The 15,182-nt window shown below is 35.6% G+C and overlaps 1 protein-coding gene across 4 annotated transcripts in view; it reads left to right on the top strand.

Annotated features, from left to right (window-relative positions):
* CDH18 (cadherin 18) overlaps window positions 1-15,182 on the top strand; it is a 1,017,877-nt gene that overhangs the window by 411,726 nt on the left and 590,969 nt on the right. The gene's annotated exons all lie outside the window — the stretch shown is intronic.

The following is a 15,182-nucleotide window of genomic DNA, read 5'->3' as shown; positions in this document are numbered from 1 at the left end:
TTACTTCACGTCAATTTTTGGATCCAGTTTAAGTTTCGCTTTTGATTTCCGGAGGCATAAACGAGAAATGACCCAGGCCAAGGAAGTCTTGCAAAATAAGCTAAGTTTTGCATGTGTGATTAAATTGCTTGTGTCTGCTCAGGGACCTTTCAAGCCTGGTGTCTGTTTTTGATTTTAATAACTTCGAATTTTTTACATTCATGAAACTGATGTGAAATGGCAGCAATACAAGATGGAGGTTCAGCGGTTTTGTTGGTAATCCGGCTCTTCTGTGATATTGGCTCATTGTCTATCCTTCATCAATCATTTTGTGTTTTTAACTGGGGCTAGCTCATAGTTTATAGTCTGTTTGGCCATATGCAAACTGGAAACTCCTGAGTCTTGTTTTCAATGATTAAATTCCACACTTTCAGCAGTCATGATCACCTGTATTACCATGGTTTCCGTTAATGATGTTTCTAGTTTGATGCTCTGTGGAAATTAGCAGTATTTCTTGTGCTCTTTTTAAGCTGGCCTGTGGCATATATCTGAAGGTACTGGTAAAGTCATTCCTTTTTAAAGTGTTAATGTGTTGGCGCTGTGGGAGACTTATAAACCACCACCAAGTTTACCAAATGAGAGTGTTTTTTACATTATACAAAATAATTGTCTATGAGTTCTTCCTGAATCACCAGGGCAACAATTCTATCGGTTACAGCAGTCTGGAAGTTCACTCTCTAATGACACCAATCGTATCCCAGGCAGATAAATTCTCAGCTTTATATAATAACTCACAATTACATGAATATAATATATATTTACTCAGAATTATAATTGTTTCCAAATGTATTAAAGTATAAAGTGAAATCCATACTAACAGGTGAATAACAAATAACCACATTTTTTTTTCTTATAATATCAGTGTTGGTATGAGAGGGGTAGCAGGTCCTGAAGTACAGTAGGATGTTAAGTACCTTTGAAAGCCAGGGAGTAAATAGCAGCTGTGGAGAAAAGATCAGAAAATACGGCCTGGATGTACAGAACCCAGGGTTAATCTTAGATGCTTTGAAATTACATTCAGACATAAACGCCTAAGCACAATTCACTGTACAACATGAGGAAATGTTTTTTATCCACATTGGTATATACAGTGAGGACAAAGCATAAACTCCCAAAGGTAAAATCTTTTGTAAACATAAGGGATGCAGGTGTTAGAAAAGGAAATTAAGAAAGATATACAGCTGGCCCTAATTGAACTTACAGTCTTAAACAACAGTTTTAAAATAATTGGAACTCAATGTATGTTTCTCTCTGACCCCAAACTCTGAAACACCATCTCAGGGGAAACAGCTATTCTTAAGATGAAAACTTAGCATACTAAACAGAAGAATACAATGTAAGTGAGTGTAAGTTTGTTCTTCCCACGATGGGACAAGCCAATAAGAAGCGAGATTTTCAGGAAAGCACCTTGATTCAGGGAGGCCCACAAACGGAGATGGCAGACTCCTGTCCTAAAGGACCATCTTAACTCAGCATAAAACTTGAGCTTCTCTTACCTGAGGAAGAGCATGACTCAGGAGGAAATTGGAGGCAGGAGATGACTGATGTCTGTAGATATTCAGGTGCCTGCAAGGATCCGAGGAAGGTTGTGACACATCCGTGGTCGGGTGATCTCTGTGTACAAAAATCTGGTCCTATCGTTCTGGTAAATCTTAAACATAGCGGTGTTATTTCCATAGGTGCTTATCTGTTCGGATGGAGTAGGTTTGGAGTGAAGAGCTGTCTTTACAACACTTAGCCGTGAGCAAAAAATCCCTTCAGTGATTAACATGACTTCTTGCAGGGCTAAGAAGTATGGATGCCTTAGGTTATGGCAGCAAGCGGAAAAGAAACACTACGGAGTCGGACCTGCTGTTTCCCCCTGTTACAATAACAAATTCCAAAATTATATCCCACTTGCTCTACCCTAGGAGTATTTTCTATTCTCCACATTCGCATCAGATAGTTAATACAATTCTCTTTTTGAGAGGAGGGAGGGTGGATTTTTTTGTTTAAGAAACAGACCTATGAGCACTGGGTGTTCTGTGTAAGTGATGAATCACTAATTCTACACCTGAAACTAATATTACACTGTATGTTCACTAACTGGAATTTAAATAACCACTTGAAACTACAAAACAAAACAAACAAAAAAAACACTTTATTTCTTCCAATATAAAAAATGAGAACTCGTCGGTGGACATGTTGATCAAAAAATTAAGAAAAAGCAGTCCAACAGATACAAAGTACTCCCTTCTAATATTTTTATGAAGATTTTTTGTTATTTGATATGTCGTAACAACTGCTTCCATTATAAACTAAAGAACAAAGCTAGATGTTATTCTATAGGCCATAATTTTCCATGACATTAGAAAAGAACTTGTTAAAGTAAGGCCAATAATACTTTCAAGTAGATATGTAAATGATGGATGTCAACAGAAAACTAAAAACAGATGATGGTAATTTTCTTCCGGAAAAGGAATTAAAATTAAAGTTTTAAAGAATACTTCCCTATCAGGAGTCATGAAGCTCTCGGTGCATCTTTTCTGTATTTTGGGTCACATCAAAATGACAACAGCAACAAGCAGAAAACTGCTGAAGCTTGCGCTGTCTCCTAATTCAGCATTTGCTTAAATGGTGTAGGCGTTGGGATGATTAGTGAATGCACTAGAATAGTCTGTCCTTAGAAGCCAGGATTGTTAATCTCTACAATCACCCAACATGTGATTATGTTCTCTGTTAAAAAAGAAAATTGGGAATCGGTGGAAAAATGGCATTTTGGAGTAATTGAGATTATGTTTATTCACAGAGCGTCTTGTTTTCCTTATGTGTGCCAGACATCTGGATAAAGACTGAAAATTTTAGCAAAATATTAGCATCTTTCCAAGTATCTACATGTTGATTGCATTTTGATGTTTCACTCTAAATATTTGATGAAACTTAGTTTTATCTACAAAATATATACTGTTGCCTGCTATCTCTGAGGTCATTTCTCTAGCATTCCAAAGTTAGGATACTATCTGATTTGGATAGAGATGAGTGAATATATGATGGAATTTTAGAATTCAAAGAGATAAAAATGTTAGCCAAGCTTAATATTTGTGGCTGACAATCTTAAGTACTTTTGTAAATCCTGTGTTGGCTTTTGGATCCAAGTATGACAAGAACCTCTTTCTTGAACAGTAAATGCCCTTTTTCTTTTCTTTTCTCTTTTCCTTTCTCCTCCCTTCAGTGAAACCACCCTAAGAGCTAAAATCACAACGGGCACTTGGGTGGCTCAGTCAGTTAAATGACTGACTTCAGCTCAGGTAGTGATCTCATGGTTTGTGAATTCAAGCCCTGCATCAGGCTCCATTCTGGCCTTGCAGAGCCTACTTGGCATTGTCTGCCTGCCTTGGCCCCTCACTCACTGTCTCTCTCTCTCTCTCAAAATAAACAATTAAACCTTAAAAAAAAAAAAAAAAAAAGCTAAAATCATGAAGGTAAAAATTAGAACATGTACAAGAAACTACATGTTAGTCTTATTACTACGTAGGACAATCTTTAAAGTTCTACTGATTGCAATAATAGAATAGTTAATGTTAAAATTTGAAAATACATTTTTTTGGCTGAAGATTTAACATTGATATCTAATAAAATACTTTTGGAACTGTAGAAAATCAGATGAATTAGTGGTATAAGCCAATTTTTATCTCTAAGTATAAATGAAATTGGAAAATAGAGCCCATTCCCTTTAATGCAGAAATAAATAGAATTACTAGTTAACAAGTTGGCATAGAACCCACTTATGTGATGTAACGGAAAAGATATAAAACTAGGTCAGCAAAAGGGAAAAATGACTTTAAAGCATTTTTTTTTCAACGTTTATTTATTTTTGGGACAGAGAGAGACAGAGCATGAACGGGGGAGGGGCAGAGAGAGAGGGAGACACAGAATCGGAAACAGGCTCCAGGCTCTGAGCCATCAGCCCAGAGCCTGACACGGGGCTCGAACTCCCGGACCGCGAGATCGTGACCTGGCTGAAGTCGGACGCTTAACCGACTGCGCCACCCAGGCGCCCCGGGAAAAATGACTTTAAAATACCAAGAAATACAAGTTTTACTATCACGGAAGCCTATTTATCCAAAATTAATAAACTAAATTCATTTTCAACAAATTGACAGTAATATTTGTCTCTAGGTAAAATCTTAACTGTATGTTAAAGAATAGGTATTTAAAAACAACCAAGAAAACTTCAAAAAGTAGTGACTATCAGGAGTATTGTTTTAGTAGTCATGGAACATATAACTTTCATCTTAAAATAGTACTAAATTGGCAAGAAAAAGAACACAAAGCAGTGAAACAATAGAGCATGCACAAATGGATTACAGTGTATGTAATCGTATGGCGTATATAATCACCAGTTTTTGGACAGTGAGAAAATGATGGATTGTATATGAGCTGGGAAATGAACTACTGACAAAGAAGTTTGAAGACTTACAAACAAAAATTAAAAGTTGCAAGAAAATCTAAGAGAAACAGTTTGAGTACAATCAACAAGTGGATAAATCTTGAAAAACTATACAGTGAGGAAACAGGATCTCCTCAAGAAATAGTAGACCTGTGTGAACATTAAAATTATCTGTATGACCAAATATACTATTAAAAGCAATATTACATTTGATGACCTAGGACATGAGAATAACAAAGGACTGCTATCTACACCACACAAGAATACTTCTTATATTTAAAGAGAGTTTTGGGGCGCCTGGGTGGCTCAGTCGTTTAAGCGTCTGTCTTGGGCTCAGGTCATGATCTCACAGTTGGTGAGTTCGAGCCCCACATTTGGCTCTGTGCTGGCAGCTCAGAGCCTGCAGTCTGTTTCAGATTCCGTGTGTGTCTCTCTCTCTCTGCCTCTTCCCTGCTCTCTCTCTCTCTCTGTGTCTCAAAAATAAATACACATTAAAAAATTAAAAAAATACTTTTGTGAGCAGCATATAGTTGATTTTTTTAAAATTTTATCTGTTATGATGTGTTTTGACTTGAACTAACGGACATGCACCATTAACCTGCAAAATAATCACTGACGTTTGATGTCGTATGTTTTATTTTACTATTTGTCCCATTTGTCTCATTGTTTTCTGTAACTTTTTCTCTTATTGCCTCCATTTGAAATCTATTTCCCTTTAGCCTTTTAGTTTAGATCCTTTTTAGTAAAAGGTAACTTTTTTTTTCTTTTTCCTGGTGGCTAAACTGGAGATTCTAAAATGAGTAACTGAATCTTTAGGATTAATATGAATAATCATTTGTACAAAAATGATGACCTCTTAAAACTACCTGTATTCAATGTCTTTCATGCTTTTTAATACTCTCTACATGTTAAACCCATAGGCATTATTATAACTTTATACAATTAAAATTCACTTATATTTTTGAATGTATTGTTTTTATATCTGTATAGCTCTATTTTCTTATGGTATACATTTTCTTTGGCTAAAGAAGTCCCCTTCTAGTTTACATAGTTTGCATTAACATATGGCTAATTTTCTTCTGAAAAACACATCTATACTTCATTTCACAATTAATATTTGTGATGGGAATAAAAACCTAGGTTGACAGTCTATTTTCTTTGAGCATTTTAAGAATATTTTTGGTCTGTCATTTTAGGGTTTTTTTTTTTTAAATAACTTATTGTTCCTTTTGAAGAAACAGGACATTTCTGAATATTTTATATATATTTGTATATGTATATAAAATAGATTATGTATATTTACATAAATCGAGGTGAATATAAGTAAAGGTAGGCCTACATGAAGTTTTCTTTACATGAATACTTATCTAAGGTTTTTGACTGTATAGCACAGGTATAACTTGATGGCTTTCAAATTTGGGGGGATTTTTAGCCATTTTTCTCTTCACTAATTGTTTCCCATTCTCCTTGGCTCTTGGATTCCAAAAAAAAATAAGATCCCCTTCTGAAATCACTCTTTTAAAAATTTTTACTCTTTTTGCTTTTGTTTTTCGGTCTATTTGTTTTCTGTTGATCTATTTTTTCCAGTTCACTATTACTCTCATTTCCAATCTGTCATTAAATAATCCAGTTGTTTATTTAGATTACTTTTTTTGTTCTAGAATTTCCATGCAGTTATTTTATATAGATGATAGTTTTCTGGTCAAATTCTACATCCTTTCGGCCATTTTAATTTTTAATTTCTAATTTATTTTTAAAAGTTTATTTTGAGAGAGAGAGCATGAGCATGAGCAGGGGAGGGGCAGGGAGAGAGAGAGAATCCCAAGAAGGCTCTGCCCTCACCGTCAGCAAGGTGCCCAACAGGAGACTGAATCCCACCAACAGTGAGCTCATGACCTGAGCCAAAAAACCAGGAGTCAGTCACTTACCTGACTGAGACATCCAGGCATCCCTCCTTTCCACCATTTTTTTTTTTTTTAAATTTTTTTTTTCAACGTTTATTTATTTTTTGGGGACAGAGAGAGACAGAGCATGAACGGGGGAGGGGCAGAGAGAGAGGGAGACACAGAATCGGAAACAGGCTCCAGGCTCCGAGCCATCAGCCCAGAGCCTGACGCGGGGCTCGAACTCACGGACCGCGAGATCGTGACCTGGCTGAAGTCGGACGCTCAACCGACTGCGCCACCCAGGCGCCCCATCCTTTCCACCATTTTTAAGCCCATTATTCAGCTGATTAAAATCTGTTACTGTTAACTTCAATTTATCAGAGTTATATACAGATCTGTTTCTACCACCTCTTTATTTTCTTGGAAATTTTGGGGGAAAAATCTAGAAGTCCTAGAAGTCATTAATATTTCTAGTGAAGATTTCTCACCCTACCCTTTAATTGGCCACTGGACCGCAGACCTCAACTGTGATGCAGTCAGGTATGAACTGAGCTGATTCCAGCCTGGGTCCTCATCTTCTAATAATTTATATCTTATTTTGCTAGTTTCTAAGCTGCAGACCTCCGAGTCTCAACTGAGAGTGCAGAATATTTGCTAGGTCCCTTCCTACTTAGAAAGTCCCGAATTTGTTTCCTTGGCACAGGGTGTAATGCTAAGAACACTGTCCTTTCTGTGCTCTCTTTTTTGCCTCTTAGGCTATCCTGCACAGTGGGACACTTGGGTAAATGTCACTAGGGCATTACTCTTCTGTTTAAACATTGGCCTCTTGACATATGTTTTTATTTTATTTTTTTAATTTTTTTAAGCTTATATATTTGTATTGAGAGTGGGGTGGGGGGTGGGGGGTAGAGAAAAGGCCCAAGAGTCAGATGCAGGGCTTGATCTCACAGTTTGTGAGATGATGACCTGAGCTGTAATTCAAAACCAGATGCTTAACCGACTGAGCCACCCGCTCTCCTAAAGGATGGCCTCTTTAATCCTAGATGTTTTCACTGCTCTGAATGAACCCTCTGCCCCAGGAATTTAGTGTGTGTGTGTGTGTGTGTGTGTGTATGAGAGAGAGAGAAAGAGAGAGAGAGAGAGAGAGAGAGATAAACTCCCTTGCCCTGAAACTTTTGAGACTTCACTAGCTTCTTCACTCCTTCCCTACTCTAGGTTTCCTAATCTCATGATCCACACCAAGAATCGGTAAGGGCCCTGAGGGGGACAAAGCAGTTTACTGTATCCTGGCTCACAAACAAATCCCTGGAATGTTGATTACCCAGGCAACTCTCAGATACTTTCAATCAGATTCTTGCGTGTGTGTGTGTGTGTGTGTGTGTGTGTGTGTTTCTATTTTCTTTTTATTTCCTCACCTGTTGTTGTAATTTGTATAAGAAAATTAGCGAGGTATAAAACTCTAGTGTTTACTTGTCTGCATTTTGTGTAAAGAGTTTGAGTTTAATGCAGTATCACGAAACTGTATAGGTTAACATAATGTCAATATGATTAATGTGACTTCTAAACCAGTGAATCCCATGCTTCGTTCTTTTCCACATAATGCAGGAAGAAAACGTTCAGAAGATGCATAGTGGTGTTGATTACACAGCAATGTGAGTGTCCTTATGTCACTGATTTCCATACTAAAGCTTACCATTTTAACCATTTTTATATTCTATATTTTTGCCCCCAAAAGTGCAGATTTAAATCAAAAGTCAATAAATTAGATTTAAAATGATTTTTTAAACAAATATAGTGAATTTTATTTATGGGTTCTCCCACAGTTAATGTAATGTCAGCCACATGAATTCTTTAATACCTGTAAACATATTAAGTTCTTTTTTCCCCTTCAGTGTGCTATATCTTCATTTACTGTATTTACTCATTTGGACTCTAACATATTTTTAAAATGCTGTACTATGTATTGCAGAGGGCCATAAAAACAAACTATACCTTATCTGCCAAAATGTGGTAAGAAAAATAAAAATAAAAAGAACCTATTATAAATGCTTGAGGTGAGGAATCCCTGAAGGAGGTCTTGGGTGAGATGGGCCCTGAAAAATATACATAAGTATTTACACAATAATACAAAATTTTAATATGATTCAGAACAGTTTTATTTAATAGCATATTAAAATGCGAATCATTTTATTAAGTGCTCAAACATTTAAACACATATTTACAGGGGCACCTGGGTGGCTCAGTTAATTGAACGTCTGACTTCAGCTCAGTTCATGATCTTGCAGTTTGTGAGTTCAAGCCCCACGTTGGGCTCTGTGCTGAAATTATAGAGCCTGGAGCCTGCTTCGATATCTGTGTTTCCCTCTCTCTGCCCCTCTAACACTCATGAGCGCTCACGTGCACTCTCTTTCTCAAAAATAAGCAATAAAAATATGTATTTACAAATCTATTATTAAATACAATTTTTTTTCTCTTAGGACGTTTTGTTATCTCATAATTTTAGCCAAAATACTGTAAGACTTTCCTCATTTATTGGTCAAGAATAATGCTGTGTAGTCCATTACTCTGGTTCAGCAAAATACAAATTCCAAAATCCGTAAAATAATGTGGGAACCAGCCTTTAAGTCCATTTCAAGGGAAGCATTTTCTATTCCACAATAGCAGTCTTCTGTATGATAAGATTCTATGATCCAAGGGCAGGTGGGCCATATGTTTTTCACTTACCTGAAAGGTGCCAGATACTCTGCGGTGCCCCCATTGAAATCATCCTCTGGTGTTTTACACTGATGCAATACCTTATTTTGGAAGAAAAATGTGGTCACCTTAATGAAATCCCTTGACTATTTTAGTTAAGAGTGGTCAGCAGAAAGAATCAAGAATCTCCTTTTTCTATGGATCCAAACTTACATGACGAGGCAGCAAAACACAGACTTTTCAGTTGACTATATCCTTTCCACTAATCACTGTTCACTGTACCCCTGGCTATTCTTAATCTAGGGGTCTTTTGCTTAATTTTTACTAAGATACTGTGATATGTGAATGTTATTGCTACTGAAAAGTTTATTTTTTTAAGTATTGCCAATTCTCTTCACTTAAAGCGAAAGCAATGTACAAATCTTAAAAAATACAAAAGGAGGGATTATTGTTGACTTACAAGACAATCTTTAAAAGATGAAACTAACACAACAGAGAACTACGTGATTTTAATAAATGAATAAACTATCATTAGTCTGATAGCACAAGTAAGTTAACAATTATATGCTAAATATGGAGACCCAGAATTAAGAAAAAAAAGCAGACCATTACCTAAGCTGTGATGATTTTAAATAGTCAAACTTAAGCCCTTACTTAAAGTGCTTTGTACATATACAGTATAACTTAAAAAAATTGTTGGTCTTCACATTTGTATTCAGATAATGATTCCTGAGTTATTGAAGATCATAAACATCTTTCAGTTTTCTATTTTACAACTGTTTCCATAACAGATTCATGAGCAGCTCATCCATTTTTACTTTCTGTATGTCTTTTTGAAATTGCTTCCCTTAAACAATTTCAGATATTCATGTGTATCAATACACGGACAGTATTATATTTTATAATGCACCAAGAGTTTTTGCATCTACTCTCCAAAGACAAGTAATTTAATAAACACAAATAGTTTTTCGAGATTTAAATGAAGTCCACTTTCTTCTCTTTTTATCGCAAATCATTTTTCATGTTCGGTTATTTCCTGTTTTTATGTATGCACCTTTCAAATTGTCACAGTATCACCAACATGTATAGTTGTTGTACCTAAGAACTGTAGCCAATCTATTGACACATCAAATACTTTATATATTTCAAAGCATTTTTAGTCACCAGATACAAAACCTTTGGCACTATCAAGGTCACTTTATGGAAATATAAATAAGAACTTTGGAAATACAATCTCTTGATGATTAACTGCTCCAAGCCATGATGAAACGAATAACAAGTAATGTGGCAAAACTGAACTAATTTTTAAATGAAAACAAAGTATTTCATAGGCAGCAAAGTTTTATTGGCCTGAGCACTTATGATACAGCTAAAGATATTTGGACACTTCTCTGGTCTAAGGAAGTTTTATAATAACAATAAAAGTGCCATAATATAATAGAAGGCAAAGATATACTTCTTTGTAAACTTGTGCCAAAATCTTGATAACTTTAAAAATAAGAACCATATGGAAATGAGAAACCTGGGGTTTTAATTTCTAACATTTTCTATGCAAATAGTACTTATCCCAAGACTAATATAAAATATTTAAATCAGAATACAACAGTTACAAACTCCGTGCATTAATTTTCTGGTCATCTGCTATGTTGATCTTGCAAAGCATCAAGACCATAAGATTATAAAAAAGAAATATTTATAGTTATTCACTTATTAGGATAAGAACCAAATTTGGAAGAAAATGTGTGAAATGATTTTCTAAATCTTCCCATTATAATTACACTACAGAATCTTGCTATTTGCCATGAGACCATGTGATTAAGATATAGCTTGAAAAAAAGAGATTCAGGAAAGTCTAGAAAGAAAATTCAAAGGTTCTATTTTACAGGCCACTATGTTGTATTTTACACCGGAATGAAAACACACAAAAATTTAATGTTGATTTGGTTTTAGCTGACATATTCAGAATTAAATGATTATTCTGTGTCCATTAAACAATAGCTGCAAAATTTAAGATAAAATAATAAGCATAATGGGTTGAAACTTGTATTTCATAACATCTTTATACTCTTCAGAAATATATATTCTTAAAATATAAGTTCAGTTTCCCCCTGTCACCGTATTCTTATTTTTCAGGGCTACCCGAAAAAAATAGCAATTTAAACTGGGTAATTTGTGAAGCATTTTTTGTTCAAAAGCTAAGAAGCGTGCTGAATCATATGCTAAATTTCTCAGTGTTGGATTCAAGACTCTTTTTAGATCTTCTGAGTAAGGAATGAAGAGTAGTGAGTCATGCAAGACTGAGATTAAAGACAATAGAACAGCTACTAGCTTTGTGATCATAAACAAATTAACTCACCATTTGAATTTGCTTTACTCATGTATAAAATTGGAATAATTCTATTTGTTAGCATGCTTTCAACTACAAGTTCTAGAAAAGCCAAATAATAAAGGCCTTAATAATAAGGAACTACATTTACTTACAAAAGAAAGATTTGGGGGATGCTTCAGACTCCTGGCCTGAGCCAATCTGTATTCTGGCCCTGTTTTTCCCCTATTGTCTTGTCTGCACGTTCTTCCATATGTTGGCAGTGTCCATGAAGGCTGGGTTTCTTCATGGACAGAAGTTGCCTGCCAGAAACCTCTAAGACCAAATGCTCCTTTAGTAACATCGAGCAGGAAAGAAATAATCTGTATTCCTATGGTTTTCTCATTAAGGTTGAGAAAATATTCCAAGAAATTTTTAGCAAAAGTGTCCTTGGATGTTATTGACCAGAACTGGGTCATATGACCATTCTGGAACCAATTATCGGTAAGGAATAGCATAACATTACATCCATCATTTATTTTTCTTTGTCAGTTTCAAAAGGCTATTAGGGAGTCAAATGTTTAATATATATATATTTTAAAATATATATAATATATATAACTTTTATATAAAATATATATTTTTAAAAATATATATATAATATATATAACTTTTATTAAGTTTATTATATACATAAAATATGTGTGTATATAATTTGATTTATCTCTCAGAATTATGTTAAGTGAAATAGCATTTGTAAATTATCGTGTGTAGCACCTGCCATAAAATAGGAGCTCAACACATTGAATGTTACTAGGAATGAGAATAATAGTGATGGTGGTGTTTCTCCAGTACTCCAGTTTTCTATCTAATTGCTGGATTGTTGTCAACTTTCTACTCTCTTTTAGTCTTATTTCCTTCTTTGACTCTATGCTAGGACAATCTGGTGATATCTATAACTTGGTCAAGTGCAGACTTCACAGAGTTACTGTGGCAGATTATGAGGAGGAAAGAATATTTGTATAGAATTAGGACACTTTGACTCTACGGATTTTAGTGAAAAAGACTACCATCCCAGGTGGAGGAATCTGTTCTTCATTCCAAGGTATTAATCGTCCCTAAGGACTTCACTTTATTTTTCTTTTCTTTTTTTTTTTTTTAGTGTTTTTATTTATTTTTGAAGGAGAGAGAGAGAGAGACAGAGCATGAGCGGGGGAGGGGCAGAGAGAGAGGGAGACACAGAATCCGAAGCAGGCTCCAGGCTCTGAGCTGTCAGCGCAGAGCCCGAGGCGGGGCTGGAGCTCATGGACCGTGAGATCATGACCTGAGCCAAAGCCAGACGCTCAACCTACTGAGCCACCCAGGCGCCCCAGGACTTCACTTTCTAGTTGCAGCTTAATCGACTTTTACATCTAGTCATGATTTCTTTTCAGCAAATCTGTTTGTTCCTGTAAGTCACCACCCAAAACTGTAGCAGCCTCTAACTGGGCCATTCTGTCTCCAAGTGCCTACTTAAGCACCCACTGTAAATCTTTGTTTACTTAATGCATGCCATAGCCTTTTCTTCATTAATTGCTTTATAGCTAACTCTACTCTACATATAGGAAATCTATGAGGTATTTTTCCATAATCGATTCAACTTTTTTACTGAATACTGAGAAGGGAGGTTTATTAGTTTCTTCAAAGTACTGCAACAAAGCACCAAAAGTGTGTGGCTTAAAACAACAGACATCCGTTGTCTTACATTTCTAGAGGCTCTCCATCTGAAAGCAAGGTATCCTTGGGGTTGGTTCCTTCTGAGGGCCGTGAGGAGAATCTGTCCCATGCCTTTCTTTTAGCTTCTGGTAGCATCAGGCATTCTTTGCCTCAGAGATGGCGGTCTTCCTGTGTCTTCACTTAGTCTGTTTTCTGTTATGTACCGCCTTGTCTCCAAATCCTTCCCCCTCCAAACTTTCTTTTAAATAAGACCACTAGTCAATTCGATTAAGGCCCACTTTAATGACCTAATTATAACTCAAATACCTGTTTAAAAACCTTAATTCTTAGTAATATCAAATTCTGAGATACTGGATGTTAGACTTGAATCTCTCTCTCTCTCTCTCTCTCTCTCTCTCTCCCTCTCCCTTTAATACCTTTTCTTTAAGAGTAAGTTTAGGTTCCCAGCGAAAATGAACAGAAAGTATAGAGATTTCTCAGATACCCCTGGCCCTCCCACTTGCATAATATCCCCAGCCAGCATGGCTCATTTGTTACAATGGATGAACCTATATGGACATATCAGTATCACTCAAAACTCACAGTTTATATTAGAGTTTACTGTCGGTGTACTTTTTATGGGTGTGCACAAAGTTGTAATGCTATGTTTCTACCATTATAGTATCATATAGAACTTTTCATTTTCATGACCCAACTCTGTCAATACCTCGCTTTCATTTCAAAATCATCTGTGCTCTGCCTATTTGTTCCTCCTTCCCCCAGATACGTTTTTGGTAAATTTTAATTCCAGTATGTTAGGTTCAGGTGTATAATATACTGCTTCAACAATTCTATAAATAACTGAATGCTCATCACCATACGTATGCTCTTCATTCTCTTCATCTGTTTCACCCTCCCCTCTATCCACCCTCGAGTAACCTTCAGTTTGTTCTCTGTAGATAAGAATAGGTTTCTTGATTTGTCCCTTTCTTCATCCATTTGTTTTCTTTTTTAAATTTGATATATGAATGAAATCATATATTTTTATCTTTCTCTGACTTATTTTACTTAGTATTATACTCTCTAGCTCTGTCTGTGTCCATGCAAATAGCAAGATTTCATTCTTTTTGGTGGCTAAGTAATATTCCATTATAAATATATATGTATGTATGTATGTGTATATATGTACGTATAGGTATGCACACACACACACACACACACACACACACATCACATTTCTTTATCCAGCCATCTATCAGTGCACATTTGAAACTGGGCCACTTCTATAATTTGGCTATTAAAAAAATACTGCAGTAAATATAGGGGTGCAAACATGTTTTTGAATTAGTGTTTTCATATTCTTTGGGTAAATACCCATGATGGTATTACTGGATCATAGGATAGTTCTATTTTCAACGTTTTGAGAACTACATACCGTTTTCCACAGTGTCTACCCCAGTTTTCGTTCCCACCAACAGTACACGAAGGTTCCTTTTTCTTCACAGCCTCACCAACACTTGTTTCCTGTGTTTTTGATTTTAGCCATTCTGACAGGTATGAGATATCCCTCTCTCTGCCCCTCTCTTGCCTGTGCTCACTCATATTGTTTTTGGCTTGCATTTCCTTGATGATTAGTGATGGTGAGCATCTTGTCATGTGTCTGTTGGCCATCTGGATTCCTTCTTTGGAGAAATGTCTATTGAGGTCCTCAATAGACAGGACCAGCTTTTAATTAGATATCTATTTATTCCATTGAGTTATATAAGTTCTTTATAGATTTTGGGCACTAACTCCTTATTAGATCTGCCATCTGTAAATATCTTCTTCCATTCAGTAGATCATCTTTTAGTTTTGTTTATTGTTTCCTTTTCTGTTCTCAATTATATCCTTTTTGAGGGATACAATTCAATTCCCACTGGGGGAAAATATTGAAATCAAGGACCAAAAAAAAAAATACTGAAATAATCTTGTAGTATACTATTTCATAGCAAAGGCTTGTGCAACTTGCAGAAATAGGTAGCAACATATAAAGAACTAGCATTAAATTTGAGGGGAAAAAGGGTTTTAGAAGCTGCTGAATATATTTTTTCTTCAAGTTAAACTCTATCCTTGAAAAATTATGGTCAAAATATTT

This window comes from Puma concolor, chromosome A1 (assembly GCF_028749965.1).
Source record: "Puma concolor isolate L17-30 chromosome A1, mPumCon1.1.hap2, whole genome shotgun sequence".
NCBI classification, from domain to species: domain Eukaryota; kingdom Metazoa; phylum Chordata; class Mammalia; order Carnivora; family Felidae; genus Puma; species Puma concolor.
Note: the sequence above shows the minus strand (reverse complement) of the source record. Positions and strands in the feature narration are given on the sequence as shown.